Source organism: Haemaphysalis longicornis, unplaced genomic scaffold, assembly GCF_048455015.1.
Source record: "Haemaphysalis longicornis isolate Haplotype H1 unplaced genomic scaffold, Haemaphysalis longicornis Haplotype H1 scaffold_4, whole genome shotgun sequence".
Classification (NCBI taxonomy): Eukaryota; Metazoa; Arthropoda; class Arachnida; order Ixodida; family Ixodidae; genus Haemaphysalis; species Haemaphysalis longicornis.
In genome coordinates this window covers 114,607,563-114,622,572 of record NW_027526361.1, presented here as the reverse complement: position 1 = coordinate 114,622,572, position 15,010 = coordinate 114,607,563, and the positions used below count along the sequence as shown (strand labels likewise).

General features: G+C 51.0%; 1 protein-coding gene across 1 annotated transcript in view; it reads right to left on the bottom strand.

Moving 5' to 3' along the window:
- The window catches only part of Usp2 (Ubiquitin specific protease 2), a 227,206-nt gene extending 213,776 nt beyond the window's left edge, over positions 1-13,430 (bottom strand). Inside the window, exon 1 of the mRNA XM_077707577.1 lies at positions 13,298-13,430. The gene's annotated coding sequence lies outside the window, so the exon portion shown is untranslated. The remainder of the gene's footprint in view (positions 1-13,297) is intronic.
- Between the last annotated feature and the right edge of the window lie 1,580 nt (positions 13,431-15,010).

Sequence of the window (15,010 nt, the reverse complement as noted above, 5' to 3'; positions counted from 1 at the left end):
CTTTCGAAGTGCATGTAAACGCGAGCGCATCGCATTAGGAATTATGTCGACAAGAAAAGTAAGCCCTGCAAACGCAGCTTTGCATTTAAAAACGTCTAAACCGAGTGCAAGACGCCAGAAAATGCGAGTCGTGAAAAAAGAACAGAAGCAGCCGTGCCGGAAGCTTTGGAAGCGCCAGAAACGCTGCTTTGCCATCGACGTGCGACACCGTATGGCGCCACCATCGCACCAGGGGTAATGCGCTACATGTAAACGCTAGCGCATCGCATTGCTCGTGATGCGCTAGGAAATCTGACGCGCTGCTATCGCATTCTGTCGCATTCATGTAAACGCGGCTATTTTCTCGTTAGTCTGAGCAAGGCGTTGAGAACAGCTGGACAAGGATAGGTAACCTCTTTATCCCTTAAACATCATGCCAATAAAGTACTACGAATGCAGAAATCGAGGAGGTGCTTTTGCTACCTTTCTAGCTGGATTTTTGACATTGGACCCTAAGCGCCAAGAAGTGTCTTACTTATGTACAACAGACGCGGCAAAATAGTTAGAATTATGTACCGACACAGAAGCGGAGTATATATAAAAAAAGGTAGGAAGCGTATCACGGCATTCTGCTACGATGCCGCGATATGCTGATATAGCAATTTTACCTGCACAATGAACAGAATAAAAAATTGTGGAGACAAACTTTCCGCATGACAAAAACAAAAAGCACGAAACGCAGCCACCATAAACAGGACGAATTGCACTAAATATAAAGAGCCGCTATGGAGACACACCTTTACAATTACATATCATGGAGGAAACCAAGAAATGTACTGCAAATTTTATTCATTCCAGAGCCTGAGAAAAACATTTTCTATAAAACGGCGTTCGATAAACTGTCCGGACCACCGGCTGAGCTTTGCATTCGCAGTTTCCTGATCTGGCGTTGCTCCGCTGGATTAAACACATGCGCGCGCTTGATTAACGGGCCGCGCTTATGCACAGGTTTTGCGTTCGGTGCATTTTAACCCAGAGACGCGCTTGCACTGTCAGCTTCTATTTGTCGGGCATTGTTGTTGTCGTTGAACAAGTTACTTTATTTAAACATTTCTATGCCGTTATAAAGATACTGCGAAGAAAAAAAGAAGGAATAAAAGTAAAAAGAAGTTTTCTTGTTTGATCGTGAAAGGCAGTGCTTTGGCAGTATGCCTGAGCCGACCAAGTCGACAGCCGAGGAGCTTCTAAATTACCAATAGCGTCCTTAAACTACCGCTGAAGGTCAGTGATACCGGCGGTCTGCTCAAGCATACATAAGTTGCGCCAAACCCTTCGCTTCCTTATTTTTTTTCCGGGCTCCCTGGCATGACCAATGAGAAGCCCGCGTCCGAAACGTACTGTGCGGTTATACCACTGGATTGTGTAGCACCGGTTCGTCTAACACGGACGGATTTGAAAATTTAGTTGGGTTTTGTCGAACCTGTGAAACTAGACGGGGGAAGGCAGTGAGGCGATTACGGGACAATCTCCCGTCCGCAGCGACCAACAACAAACAGTCCAACAGCACGTGCGCTCTCTTTCTCGTCCGCGGCCGCGGTACCCCGCTGCCGGACACGAGATCGGTCACGCGTGCTGCCGCCGCGGCGCGGGTCGTGTCAAGCGTGGCGAGCGACATCGTTTTCCCGCCAGGCTGGCTTTTCACCCCTCGACCGGAATCGCGATTCGTTTCATCAGCTCACGAGGAGAAGGACGCCTCCCCCGTCGGCACACACTTTGCCGCAACAGGGCCGGACAGGTGTGCAAGGAAGAAGGCGCTGCTGTCGTTGTTGTACTACAGTCGCCCGTCTGCTCCGTTCTCAGAAGGCGAGGATTTTTATCAATGGCTGCGCCGCATTCGTTTTCCCACTCGTGCACCGCTGCACTGTTATCGGGGCTTGATTTTACAGTCGCGATTTTCGTACTGTTTTATCACGCAATACGATACGCGCCTGGTCGGCTTCTGTGAGTCCCGCAGAAAGACCGCGAGGGCAGCCGGGAAGCAGGCTTTCAAGGGTTTTGTCCCCACATTCCCATTGCGCTCTATCACGACTACAGAAGCGGGTTGACGGTGCACATCCCTGAGGAACACTCCACTTAGCTATAGGCATCTGCAGACGGTTCGCATAAGGCCGAAGGGGAACTTGGGAAACAGCGGGGAACGACTTCGAACCCTGGTCTCGTTGCGTAAAAAACGTCTGTACGCCAGAACAAACGTACGCGTGCTCGTGAATATCAGCACTTGTGTCCGTGCATATACGCACGTGCAAGTGAGCGTGCGTACACTATGAATGAACGCACACAGAGGAACACGACGCACATTCATGGTGCACACGAACCCGCACACGTGTTCCTGCATATATGCCTTCCATTGCGTGTTCTCGGCAACTCAGGCGAGATCAACGTCTGGAACCTTTTGCTTCGGGCTAGTTTCTGAACTGCTCCTGCCCTCTGTCCGCAAAATGTGCACACAGGAAAAAGCCCCTCCCGCAGTCTTGGCACGAATTGACGAATCCTGGCGCTGAAACAAAAAATAAAAGTACTCGCTGGAGGGGTCAAAAGAGCGAGGCTCAGTACGAATGAGTCATTTTAGCCATCTGCCAAAGGCAAATCGTTACTTACCTCTGTACTTGTCTCGATTGTTTTCTTCTTATAACTTCACACTGACACATTTCTATAGCAAGACTTTTGCTGTTCCTTTAGGAAGGAGTAAGAGATTTCATTCGCATAATTTTATTTACGATGTCGCTTGCATCACGCGTGCAGCGCTTGCAAGTGCAGTTAGAGTGATACGCAGAGGGTACGAGAAATTTCGGAGTGGATAAAAAGCTGCTGCATGAATGGAAATTCGACATTCAGTTGGAAAAGCCAGGGCCGGCCTCTGTGAAAAAACTATCCGTTTCAGACGCTGACAAAAAAAAAAAACATCTTTGTCATCGTAGTTGCCATCATCATCACCGGTAGTCTTGAACCCGCTCCCCCTACAAAACATTTCCGAAGCCTCTGAAATCAATGCATTACGAGCATCCACGCATTGTGTAGAGGTTCTCGTTGTATTAATTTTATTTGTTCATGTTTTTACGCTCAGCGCAATCCTTCACGACGGCCCCATCGCCTGATACGAACTGCAGATGCGAACTGCAGTTTCTGAATCCGGCTACGATGCAGACTGCAATAACGTTTCGCAAAATAACGGATGTTTACTTCCGCCCCTCACCCGCCGCTGAGCACGAGGTCTCGGGTTTTGATTCCCGGCCGCGGCGGCCGCTTCTCCGATGGAGGCGAAAAGCAAAAACGCCCGTGTGTTCGAGATTTCGGCGCACGTTAAAAATCCCCAGGTGGTCAAAATTAATCCGCAGCCCTCCACTACGGCGCGCCTCATCGCCTGCGTTGCGTCGGTGCGTTAAACCCAACAATCAACAAATCAACTCCCGCCCCTCAAAACGTATTTCCCGCCGGGATACCTACAAAGCAAGACTGTAACGCCTCGGGGCTGCCCTGCAAGTTTATCCACCTCGCAAAACCGCTTAAACGGGCGATCCAGGTGCACCCGTTCTCGTCACGCACGCACGAGCAAATGGAAGCGAGCCAGCAGCACAGGATGCGTCTGCGCGTGCTCGTGGCCGCTACTTCATTTCCATGGTAACGACGATTAATGGACTACTGGGGCTGTCGATAAGACCCATTAGAGATAGAGGTACGTGCTTCTCGCCGTTTCCTCCTCCCCCTTGTTCGTGCACGCTCAACCTCTTTCTGTAACGACTTGCGGCCGGATGGCTGGCCTCTCAGTGCTCGTGCCAAGAGCAAATCACAACAGCTTCGTCGGCCCTTAAACTGTAAACCAATTGCTTAACCACACGTGGGAAGCATTTGGCCTCATATTCGCCTAATCTGTTACAGTCCAGGCTGGCGCCCTCACTCGCACACGCGAACGCACGCACGCGATAAAATACGGTAGGGCAGGCTTCATCGATTTAACGATTTTCTCCATCCGCGAAATCGGCCGAGGTAAGCGGAAAAAATCCCGCCATCTCCACGAAGTGAATGATGATGAGAGGGGCGAAGCTAAAATGCTTAACGGTAAAACCGTGAAACATTCTCCCACACAGCATATGAAGACTCGGCACGTCAAGCTTTCCACCGCTCCGTAGACAAGCCCGTCGACGACGTCGACGTTTGTGGTGATTATGTAGGGCTTGTTTGGGACGATGAGAATCTCCATGGGTAAGTTGGCGAATTCGGTGTGTGACATTTTAGCCACCTTGGCCGGCGCCTTCAGCAGAGCGTCTTGTGTCGCGTACCCCCGGTACGTGTCTTTAGCTCGCAGGCGACGAACGACAACTTCTTTTTCTTCCTCTCCTCCTTGTTGGGTAGCAACGAACGCGTCGAACGTTATGACCTCTTCGGCCAATCTTTGGTTGGCCAATTCCTAGGGGGATCCTGCCACAATCATCATCAATGTGCCGTGTACAATGTGCCGTGTACGGCCGGGACAGGGCCCGAGCAATAGGAGCTTCGCCCCTAAAATTCACGGATCCAAGCTTTGCACTCACGCGCAAGACTTGAACGGCGAAGCTGCAGATTGAGTATTGCTGGAAGCTTAAGTTTCAGTGTCATTGTTTGGCATGAGGAAAACGATATCGTCGTTTTCCTCTAGCATCTAGTAGTCCTCTAGTAGTAGATGACTACTACTAGCAGAGTGCAAACAAACGACGGAACATGTAAATAAACAATTCCAAACTTGTACAAATGCGTAGTGATGTGTCTTTCAGTGCTCACGCATAAAGAAATCCTGCAGCCCCATATATGGTTGAAGCCTTGGCGACTTAGTGCAAGCTTCGCCAGTTGAGCTGGTGGAAGTCTACAATGCTGAGGATGACTTTGCAGCCCCCACTCGTCGCGAAGGAGCCCACGACCTCTTCGATGCATATGACGACGATTACTAGCACCGCAACTTTGCAAAAACTCCCACCTCCCCTCGCGGGAACCCCTGTGTAGATGCGACGCATAGGGGGTCCACGTTGCAGCGTTGGACAGCGGAGGAACGGCGCTGGAACGATGGAGCGGAGCGGCGCAGGCACCGCGTTTTATAGCGCGCATAACGGTGAGGGGAAGCGCCGGCGCCAGTGCGTCTGCCGCGGCTATGACGCAACACAATCCAATCCAAATCCCATCCAAGCCAAGCCAAGCCAAGCCAATCGAATCCAATTCAATGCCCCTCGGGAGAGAGTGTTCGCTATCGGAGAGGAGAGGGGGTGAGCGGCGGAGAGCGCAGCTCGCGCGGCGAGGAGAATGGGGGAGGGGCGGACGCCGACGACAACGCCGACGACGCCGGATGCAGGGACAAGGCGAGTGAATGAGATGCAGTCGCATCTAATAAACAATGACACTCGGAAACTTAACTATGTGTCCGCCAATGCTCACCTACAACAGCTTCGTCGTTCAAGTCTTGCGCGTGAGTGCAAGCTTCCCTGATTTTTTTTTTTGTTGTTAAAGCCACTGCGCGAGCCGGGGACTTGGCGGTCGCCGCGAGAGACAGGCGCTCATGAGCGGTGGCCATTTTCTCGCTCCTCGAGGTTTTCGCCAGTTTTTTTTTTTTTTTTTTTTTTTGCTAAAGTCACTGCAGCGAGTGCCGAGGACGCTTGTCGGTCACCGCGAGGCACGCGCTCACGAGCGCTCGGCATTTCCTTGGAATTTTTTTCCTGCAACGGGGAGCTTATACGGCTTGTACAACAGCTCCGCTGTTAATATGGTGCCTCCGCACTAAATAGAAAAGCTCCGCATTCTCCAACGTTTGAAAGTGCAGGACAGGGGAACCCGTTGTTCTTCCCACCGGGAATCACGACAACGTCTCGGGACTACTGAGGTCGCTCGCAACATCACGTGCCAAGTGTTTGATGAATAACGGCTTCTTCGGAGAAGTGTTTTGAACGCAAATGGGAAAAATGTCATTGGAGTCGTACGCGTGTCGTCGTCTGGCCTTGCAATCGCGTTCAGTGCGAGCGCGGGCAGCGCAATGTTTCCCTCATTGTTTTCTCGTGATCCAATGAACTACAGCGAATACATTTCGTAAGAATAATTCGTCACGCTACTGAACGCACGGCCGCGAAATGAAAAATAAACCTATAGATTCTTTACAGCGGAGCGAAAATAGCTCCTGAACGCATACATCTGCGCAAAGAAAACCACTCAATTGATTCTTGGATAAAATGCCGCATCATTGAGCACAATTTTAGCTCGGCTCGTCGCGATCACGGTGGCGCGCTGTTATCGGGCCATTAAGTTGAAGCGACATCATGAAATGTCTTAGCAACGAAACGTGCTTGATGCAGGGCACGCACAAGGCCGAAACACGCAAAGAATGCAAGCTCACACACACACGGCGATGAGACCGCAGACAGAGTGACACAAAAAAGATTGATCGGCCGTCTGGAGATGAAGACAACCGCGTACAGGTAAAACTTCAAAGACCTGAAATAACCCGAAAACTGCGCCGCGGAGAGGACGCTTTACAAAATTATGTTTCATGCAGGCAAAACTGCCCAAAGATAACAATGAATAAATAAATGAAAAGAAAGAACGAACGAAAGAAATAAAGACGCAGAAGAAGAACAAATAGCGGGGCGAATAAACCAAATTACTCAAAATTCCAAACATAGCCAATAGAGTTTCTTAGCATAGTGGGTAGCGTACGCTACGCTATACTAGGTGACAACTTAAGAACGGCACCGGAAGTTGCCGCTGTGCCTTATCACCGTAGCCGGATGTTTCTCCGCGCGGCGCAAGTAGGGCGTTACTGGGAATATTTTGAACATGGCGTGAGCCGTTCCCGTGATTTTAATATGCTTATAAACGACTCCAGTGACGACGAACAAACTGCGTGAGACAAGGCAGACGATATCACGCATTCATAGCAAACCCCTTTCAAAACGCGCGCGCACTGACGTCACGGGTCCGGCGCTTTGGCGGAGTGATCCACTACATGAGGTGGTGCCGTTCTTGAGTTGTAACCGAGTATACCCTATCCTATTCACCCCCTTCTATATTCCAAACCATCAGGCGTAACACATCTATATACCCGGTCAAGTCAGGTCACGAACAAATCATGAAGAACAAGATCAACAAACCAAGATCAAAGAATGAAGAATCAAGTAAAGTTCAAGAACAAGAACAAACAAGACAAGACGTCTACCAAGGATCCAAGTCGACAGTGAAGATCAATTTTTACAACGAAGTGTTCTTAAGGTTTGATGAATGAATTCATCGTCAAAATGGAAAGGAAAGTCCACCAGCAGGCGTAGTTTGTCTAAGGGTGGACACTGGAACTTCTGCTGGTTTGAGGGTGTGGGGAATGTGGAACACTAGTATACAGAAAAGGGGGGATCTAATATCATAGAGGAACGCATGCCTAGGTTGCCTGCATCACCACTCAGTGAAACATGGGAGGGAATGAGAGACAGGGGGACTCGGACTAGGGGCAGAAAAATAAGACTGGGCCTGTTCTCAAGCAAGTGAGCAATCATTGATCGTGATTGTTGACCATGAAAGCAGTATTACGAGACAACGCCAATGAGTGCCGTATGGCCACCACACGGCTCATGGGTGCACAGCCGATCGACGCTCGCACGGAAATCAATTTAGACCATTGGTTCTCAAATGAGGATCCGCGAAGCCTTCCTCAAACTCCGCCCCCACCTTTTCCCGTTCATTCCACCTTTTTTTCCGAAACTTGCTGCCTACGCGAGAATGTGGCGTCGCTGCATGACACCTACGTTTATTTTTTCTTCGCATTGCACGCCTTTTAACGTCAGCATTTTGCACGGCAGGCCAGCTACGCAAAAACGCCAGACACACAAAGGGCAGCGTATATAAGTTGCGCTACCGAGTCCCCGGCTGGTAGTCCCGTCCCACACGTCCGATCCCTGCCAGGTCCAGCTGCGCGCGAGCTCATTCCTCCGCTGTCCGCCGTGTTCTAACCCCGCTCATGCCGCGCGCCAGTGGCGTGGCTAGAAATATTTTAAAGACGATAGCCTTTCTTGGGCTACTTAAACCCAGAAATTTTGGTCTGCCTGTATGTCTGTAACTCGATTCAGACACCCGGCCAAAGTGAAATGCTTACTGCGCAATAGTCTTATATACTCACAGCCAAATGTGAGCGTCTAAGCCCGGTTTACATGTTCATACTGGTCAACTTTGTTGAACAAGAACAAGACATTACGCAAATATAAGACAGGAAATTAGTACACGAGGGATATTTACAGTGTTCCTTTATTTAAAAATTCATGGATGCTTGGTTTTTCGATAGCAAATGATATTCTACATCTACTGCAGAAAACCGCCGCTTCCTGGCGGCATATGGAAAATCACGCGGCAGCAGCAACGAAAGGTTCCACTAGCTAGGTTCCACGTTCTGCTTGGAACGCACGTGGAGCACGGCCACGCGGTTCTATAAACCTTGTAGTCGGCCGCCTCCATTCACGCGCGTTTCCGCCGTACTGCAGCGCTGGCATCGAGGAACCCGGCCTGCAGCAGTGGAACGCGGTAAATTCAAATCGCCTTGCGCAAACCTTTAGTGTATTTACCTTGGGATGAGCTCGACGGTACAGGAATAGCATGAGAGCTGAGCGGGAAAGCAAAGGGGGGCATTTCCTTGGCAAATGTTTACAAAGACTATCGTCTTTTGACGACATTTGCAAAGAAAGGAGCAGATACGCGGCCAATTTTTCGGGGGGTGTTATACGCCGCTGGTAAACAGAAAAAGAAAGAGGTCCGCTCTCCAACAAAACTTTTGTAATCTTTTGTCTTTATTTACCGGACACAGTATATTGATTAAGTGAGTAAATAAGCGAAAAAAAAAAGTGCTAAAGGAAGGGGGAGGGAGGCTTGCGGCGCTCAGAAATTTTCCGGGGGTGTTGCGACACCGAACCCGCTCCCCGGCTACACCCTTTTACGCGGTGGTGTAGTACATAGCCATCTCGTGGGATTGACCGCAGGTATACCACAAAGTGACTGGGCGCCTGTGAGATGCAAGAGTGTATTTTTACTGGCATGCGTCAGCATAAAAGTCAGCGCACAAGGCGGACATGTGCGGGCGACTTTCGCTGAATGTGCGAATGGCTTGATATCATGACATATATATCACACCGTGGGGTCCTCCATCACTTTTGCAAGGCCAAACACTCAGAACCACTGATCTAGACTGGTGTTGCACGCTGAAGTGGAGAATTAAAACGCCTAGTACAGGGCCAGGCCTGCGTGTAGACGTGCTCAATATCCGGCTAAAGGGGATCGACATGATCGACACTGTGATCTAACGATAGACCTAGCTGTGAGTGTGCGGTGTGATATGAGCCGTTCTGCGTAAAACCCGATCGTGTACCCATGAGCGGTACGTGGGCGCTGTACGTGCTTTAGTTTTCAAAATGTATTGGAGGATAAACCACGGGCGCCATTGTACGCAGTGCAGGATATATACCACCAGCCTGTGCGAGCACGGCGAAAATGTGTTCCATCCCGTCCGCCTCAATGTGGCGTACGTTACAAAAAAGGCAGCACCCGCGTTCATTTAGTTAGGAACGCTCGTTGGGATGGTTCTTACGAAAGTAAGCGAAACATCAAAACACCACGCCGGAACGCACGCCGATCAACGAACGCCCGCGCAGCTCCCCTGCCGTGGTTTGAACCGTGGCGACACCGACTGGAGCGGGCGGAAACTATAATGGCAAACTGTTCGCATGGCGACGCAGTGAAACATCCCCCTCGCGAGGGGCACGATCAAATGCAGAGCATTTCCGGGGGCGCACGACGTTAAGTAGTTTGCGTTACGTTAATGTTGTTGCACTTGTGGCAACTGCTGATGAGAGAGCGCTCGTCAGCAGTAAAGTCAAGGATATAAGGCGTGTTCCTAGCGTCCCATTCTGTGTCGGCTTTGTGGCGCAGTGGGTATACGTTCCGCCCGCAGGGTCGAGGGATCGAAACCAGGCGCCGGATAGTATTTTTTTTTATACAGTGTAGGGGGAGGGGTGCGGACTACGACTACGGACGCCTACGGACGTCAACGCGGGTGACATCGTGAGTTACTGAAATGCTCTGCATTTAAAATCCAGCTTGAACCGTATGTGCGAAGACACCGAGAGTGGCTTGAGACCCCGACGTCACTACGCCTCGTTTGCTGTCCGTCGCCCGTAATCGAAGGCGGGGGCCACCACCGTAACGATTCCCATTCCTTTCGAACAGTGACCAAACACGCATGCATTCGCCATTTGTGCAACACTTGTCACAATTCTGCAGCCCAAGAGAGTTTAACGAGGTCTGCCGTACGTCACTGCGCCGATCGATGCTTTTCGCTCGAACACGGCAGCCAGAATGCCCAATGGAGGTGCATACAACACAACCGTGGTAGACAAACGATCGCGCTAACGGGAACCAATTTTTCATTTCCACCTGTATACGGCAGGTAGCACGCGCGCTTACCGTCACTTTTTCTCACCGAGTGTTTCCCGCGGAAAATAAACACATATGGTCGCAGTTCAGCGTGCTCACGCTCGTTGTGCTGTTGGATCCAGAGCCTACATGGTGGCGCGAATTCACCTGCGAATTCGGCTCTGCGGCGCCGCTCGTGCGGCAGGGCGATCAATTTTCGCAGGTGCGGCAAATTGCCAAATGCTTGGGACGGCCAAACTTCTCATGTCGACGCCGCTCCTGCGGCGTAGAGCACCGGCGGCCAATAGGAACATGCACAGCTATGTGGACGCCATGGTTTCCTCATGACGTTAATTGAGGTTTAAATAAACAGCACGAAAGGAAAGATGTTAGGAGCACAAATAGCTTCGCCTGTGACACACGTAATTACGTTGGCAAACAACGCGTTTCCGAAATGCGAAAACCGCAATTTTCGACAAGCGATGTACAAGGAACTGCGAATTTCCGAGGTGCTAATCTTCGCTCCCCCGAATTGACAAAAAGCGTATACGTCACAAACGGCTTCCTCCTGCACTGGGCCTGCGGCGGATCCGGGATAGGGGTGAATATCCGTTACCGGTCTCACTTGCTTCAACATTTCACTTGCATTCTTGCGGAAATGTTGTTTCAAATGATCTGGAAAGCTCGATGTATCACGTCAGCACATCACGTCCGTACAGTAAACCCCCGTAGTATCGAAGCCGTTCGGAACTGACTTCCTTGTAACCACACTTCGGTTAAAGCGAGGGAGGGGGGGGGGGGGGGTGAAGGAATTAAAAAAAAAAAAAAAACTTCGAGTAACTTAATTCGAATAAACAACCGACTTCGTTGTAACCAGGGTATACTGTTTTCTCCGGACTATTTCTGACTCCTGCAGTATGCGCACGGGTTTGCGCGCACGAGAGGGTGAGGTAAACAACGGGCGAAAAATGCGCAGACGAAGACGCGCAAAGGAGCCTATATGCTAGTGCTAGAAAAAGAATGGCAGAAACTGAAATGCGCAACAATGGTGGAACTTTCACGAGCTCGTGAAGACGACAAGCGCCAGAACTTAAACTAGAACCAGTTTTTACCGCGAATCTACGCAATTAATCCCTAACTAATCGGGGCTGCATTACTAACAGCCACGTACGCCACTACCCGCGGTACGGCAGCGCGCGCTCGCAAGACACACCGCAACGAAACGGTATGTGCGGGCTGCGCGAACGTATACCTCCCCGGTTACGTCCTGTGTACACACTTCGGCGGCAACATTTCGCCAGGCGTTTCCAGTAGCTAGGAAGGCAGCCGCATGCGCCGCTAACTGCGGAGCGAACAATTAAATTAACGGGAACGCAACGGTGCCCGGCGAACTCGGCGAAGGGCACGCCGCCGGACACAGCCGCCGCCGCCGCAGACTCCCTCGAGGCGCGCGCGCCGCATGCAACTCGTCGGCGGATAAAAATAGCCTCCGCGGCGTCTCTAGCGGTGCGGGCTTTCCAAGAATGCAGCTCATCATCTATCCCGTTCCCAAACCTGCGCGGCAATACGCCGCAATTAGCGTGTGCGTGAAGCGCCATTTCGCGAAGCGGCATCTTCAGAGTGAACCCGCGAAACTTCGCTGGCGCGGCGGCAATTAAAATTTTCCCAGGCGCTAGAGAATAATTAAGAATTGAGCTGGTCGCAATCGAATCACTCCTTCGGAGGCAACTTGGGCATACATATATGTGGACGGAAAACAGAGATTGGGAAGACATGCGCGTGAAATCCAAATGAGGCGCTCGTAAGTAAGCGCATATCCTTCTTCGCACCGCCAGATTTATTGCGGAGGACGATCGGAGGCGGCAGAATTGAGGAAACTTCGCGCAGACCTCGCAAGTCGCACTGCATGAGTGAAAACACAATATGAGCAGTGCATACACTAAATGACAAACGCATGCGGTCAACAGACGCGCGCGCGCGCTCAAGAAGGAGTCAGTGGAGCGATACCCGCGCGGTGTGTCCGAAGATATACGGTAGCAGCGGCCGGTTCATTGCGCAATCGTCGCATGTATCGGCCGCGATGAAGAAAACAACCGCGAGGTGCATCGATGCGTCAAGGTCGTGGATAGCCATGCGTCCCGGCCGCGCGCCGCTCAATCCCGACCGGTGCAGGCGAGAAACCAAGCTTGGATACGCGTAATTTTCTTCTTTTTTTTTTTCAGTAAGCAGACAGGCTCGGGCTTACGATTCACGCAAGCCACTGCAGTGATAAACCCCTTAGAATAATCTTGTTCCGCATTTCGCAGACAGTACGGCTTCCCGCATACCTCCGAACTGCGCAACGTGACGCCTACCGATCAGCTGGCCTGCACAGCGACTCTGTGAGCGACATGCATGTGACAGTTGCTCCTGTCACAAGCGCAGCTCGAAGAAACGGCTGACGGAGAACTAGACTGACGACTTCGGCTTCAGAAGAAGAACGTGTCCTGTGCATGAAGCCAGAATTTTGGCAGAGTAACAAGCAGCCCCATTGAATTCCGGGATAAACGTCCGATCGTTTAATGGCTCCGCAATTTCACTACTGCGGGACTTCCGAGTGCCGTAATTATCCTGCAAGCTTAAACGATCCTGAAACAGGTAGCCCTGCTGGGGTTCCGTCAACCTGCAGCGTCAACAGCGCCGACACAGGACGGTGAGATCAAAATGCGGCGCATCAAAATCGCCCGGAGGAGCGACAGATATCGTCGGCACTGAACGGCGCACGGAGTCACAAACGCTCCTCTACCTCCTCATCCCGCACGCTCCCGCAGATGACAGCTTGTACCGCTGCGTGTGTAAGTTGAGCAATTTCTTTACTCACTTTGGACGTACGGAGGGGAACTCCTTGGGCGAACTTCCTCGGGTATCACTTTTTAAAGGGACGCAGAACCGCCGTACACGGAACCCGGTTTCGCCGTCAGCGAGCAGCCGCACGGAGAGGGGCAGACATGCCTCTGACGACCTGCCCTTCAGGGGAGGAATTAACCGACCATTTCGGCGGGTGAGGAGGAGCGCTAGGCGGATGTGACGTCACGTTTGTTCCCAGCGCTCCCGCGCGGTATGTTTACATTTTTCCGAGTGCTGCCTACACGGCGTGCGCGCCGTAGAGATTCAAGTAGCCGCGTTGGACTTTTGCTGTCAACGCGAGTGTGGATGGTTGTCGCCCTGTCAATCGTCGTTCAACAGCTCCAGCGTCTTCTGGCTCTACGGCTGTGCAATCAGCCGTGGGCGTTCAACTGTCCACCATCGGCCGACTCAGGTGAGCGCTCCTTTTTGGCGGGTTTGCAATCAGTTCGCATATCTCCTACTGAAAAGCTCAATTGCTTTCTGCTCGCTGCAGTTATATTAGCGACGTTTACGAAATTCTTAACGGCGCGTTCTCACCGTCTTGCGTCATTGTCACTGTTTATGCTGCTCTGTTCGCCTCTGTCGGCGATCGCGAGCTGTTGACGGTTTGTTGCACGGCGCAGAAACTCGCTCGCATGCAAACCCGTCTCGCCCATGGCGTTTCTTTGTCTCTTCTTTAATGTGGCGTCATTAAAATCACTTGTTAGCCTCGAGGCTTTTTCTAGACAACGTGCCTTGTGCTAACCGTGTTGTAACGAAAATGAACTTGCAGTACGATCTATTGGTGAAGTTAGGAGCGTGACAGGACGCTGTTGGGAAGGTTTTCGTGTGTGCGTGTGGTTCGTGAGGGCGTTGTAACACACTGCTTTAGCCTGTTGCACTCGTTACTGCATCCAGCACTTTTGCTTGCCAGGAGTGCCTGCCAAGGGATGCTGACTTCGTTATGTGTTTTCATCTTTAATAGTGAGGCCAGTCGGCGTTCAATAACCAATGGAAATTCAGCGGGAACGACCCGGATAACGCAGGGCGGGCAAGAGCACTGCTTGTGTGGTCTTCCCTGTCGTTTGACCTTTTTTTACTCATCCTAGACTGTTTATTTACTGCTGCCTGAACGGTGTTTCATTCCTCATGTTCCATTTCTTTCTCTTGCAGCATCTCTTGACTGCAGTCACGGTACCCCTAGCCTGCCTGCAGCACTCATCCTGCCATTCCAGTGGGAACTAATGTTCGCAGGCCACTTGTCACAACCTAACGGGTTCCCGCACTTGCATGGCTTGTAATTGATGGTATACTTTAGATCCACCATTGCGTTCTCACTCTGCGTACATTTCAAGTGAGGGTTTACAGTAACACGGTAGTTGATAGCCATGAAGACAGCAGCGTGTGTACTGGAAATCAAACTCAGTTATTTAGGCCAATGTCAATACCACCCTGGTCTACGTATCCATTCCAGCCTGACATTTTCAAGCACAAGTTTTTCAGTAAGTAGTGAAACAATGAAGAGGTAGGGATAGATAGCTTATGCACTGCTTATTTACTACCTTTATTTTTTTTACTGTTGAAAATGTATGGACGATGCTATATGTACCACCTAGTGAAGTCCCACCAGAAATTGTTATATGCACTATCGATATCGCGCAATCTATGAGGCAGGCTGGCGTGGCCTTCGTGCAAACGGCATCGTACG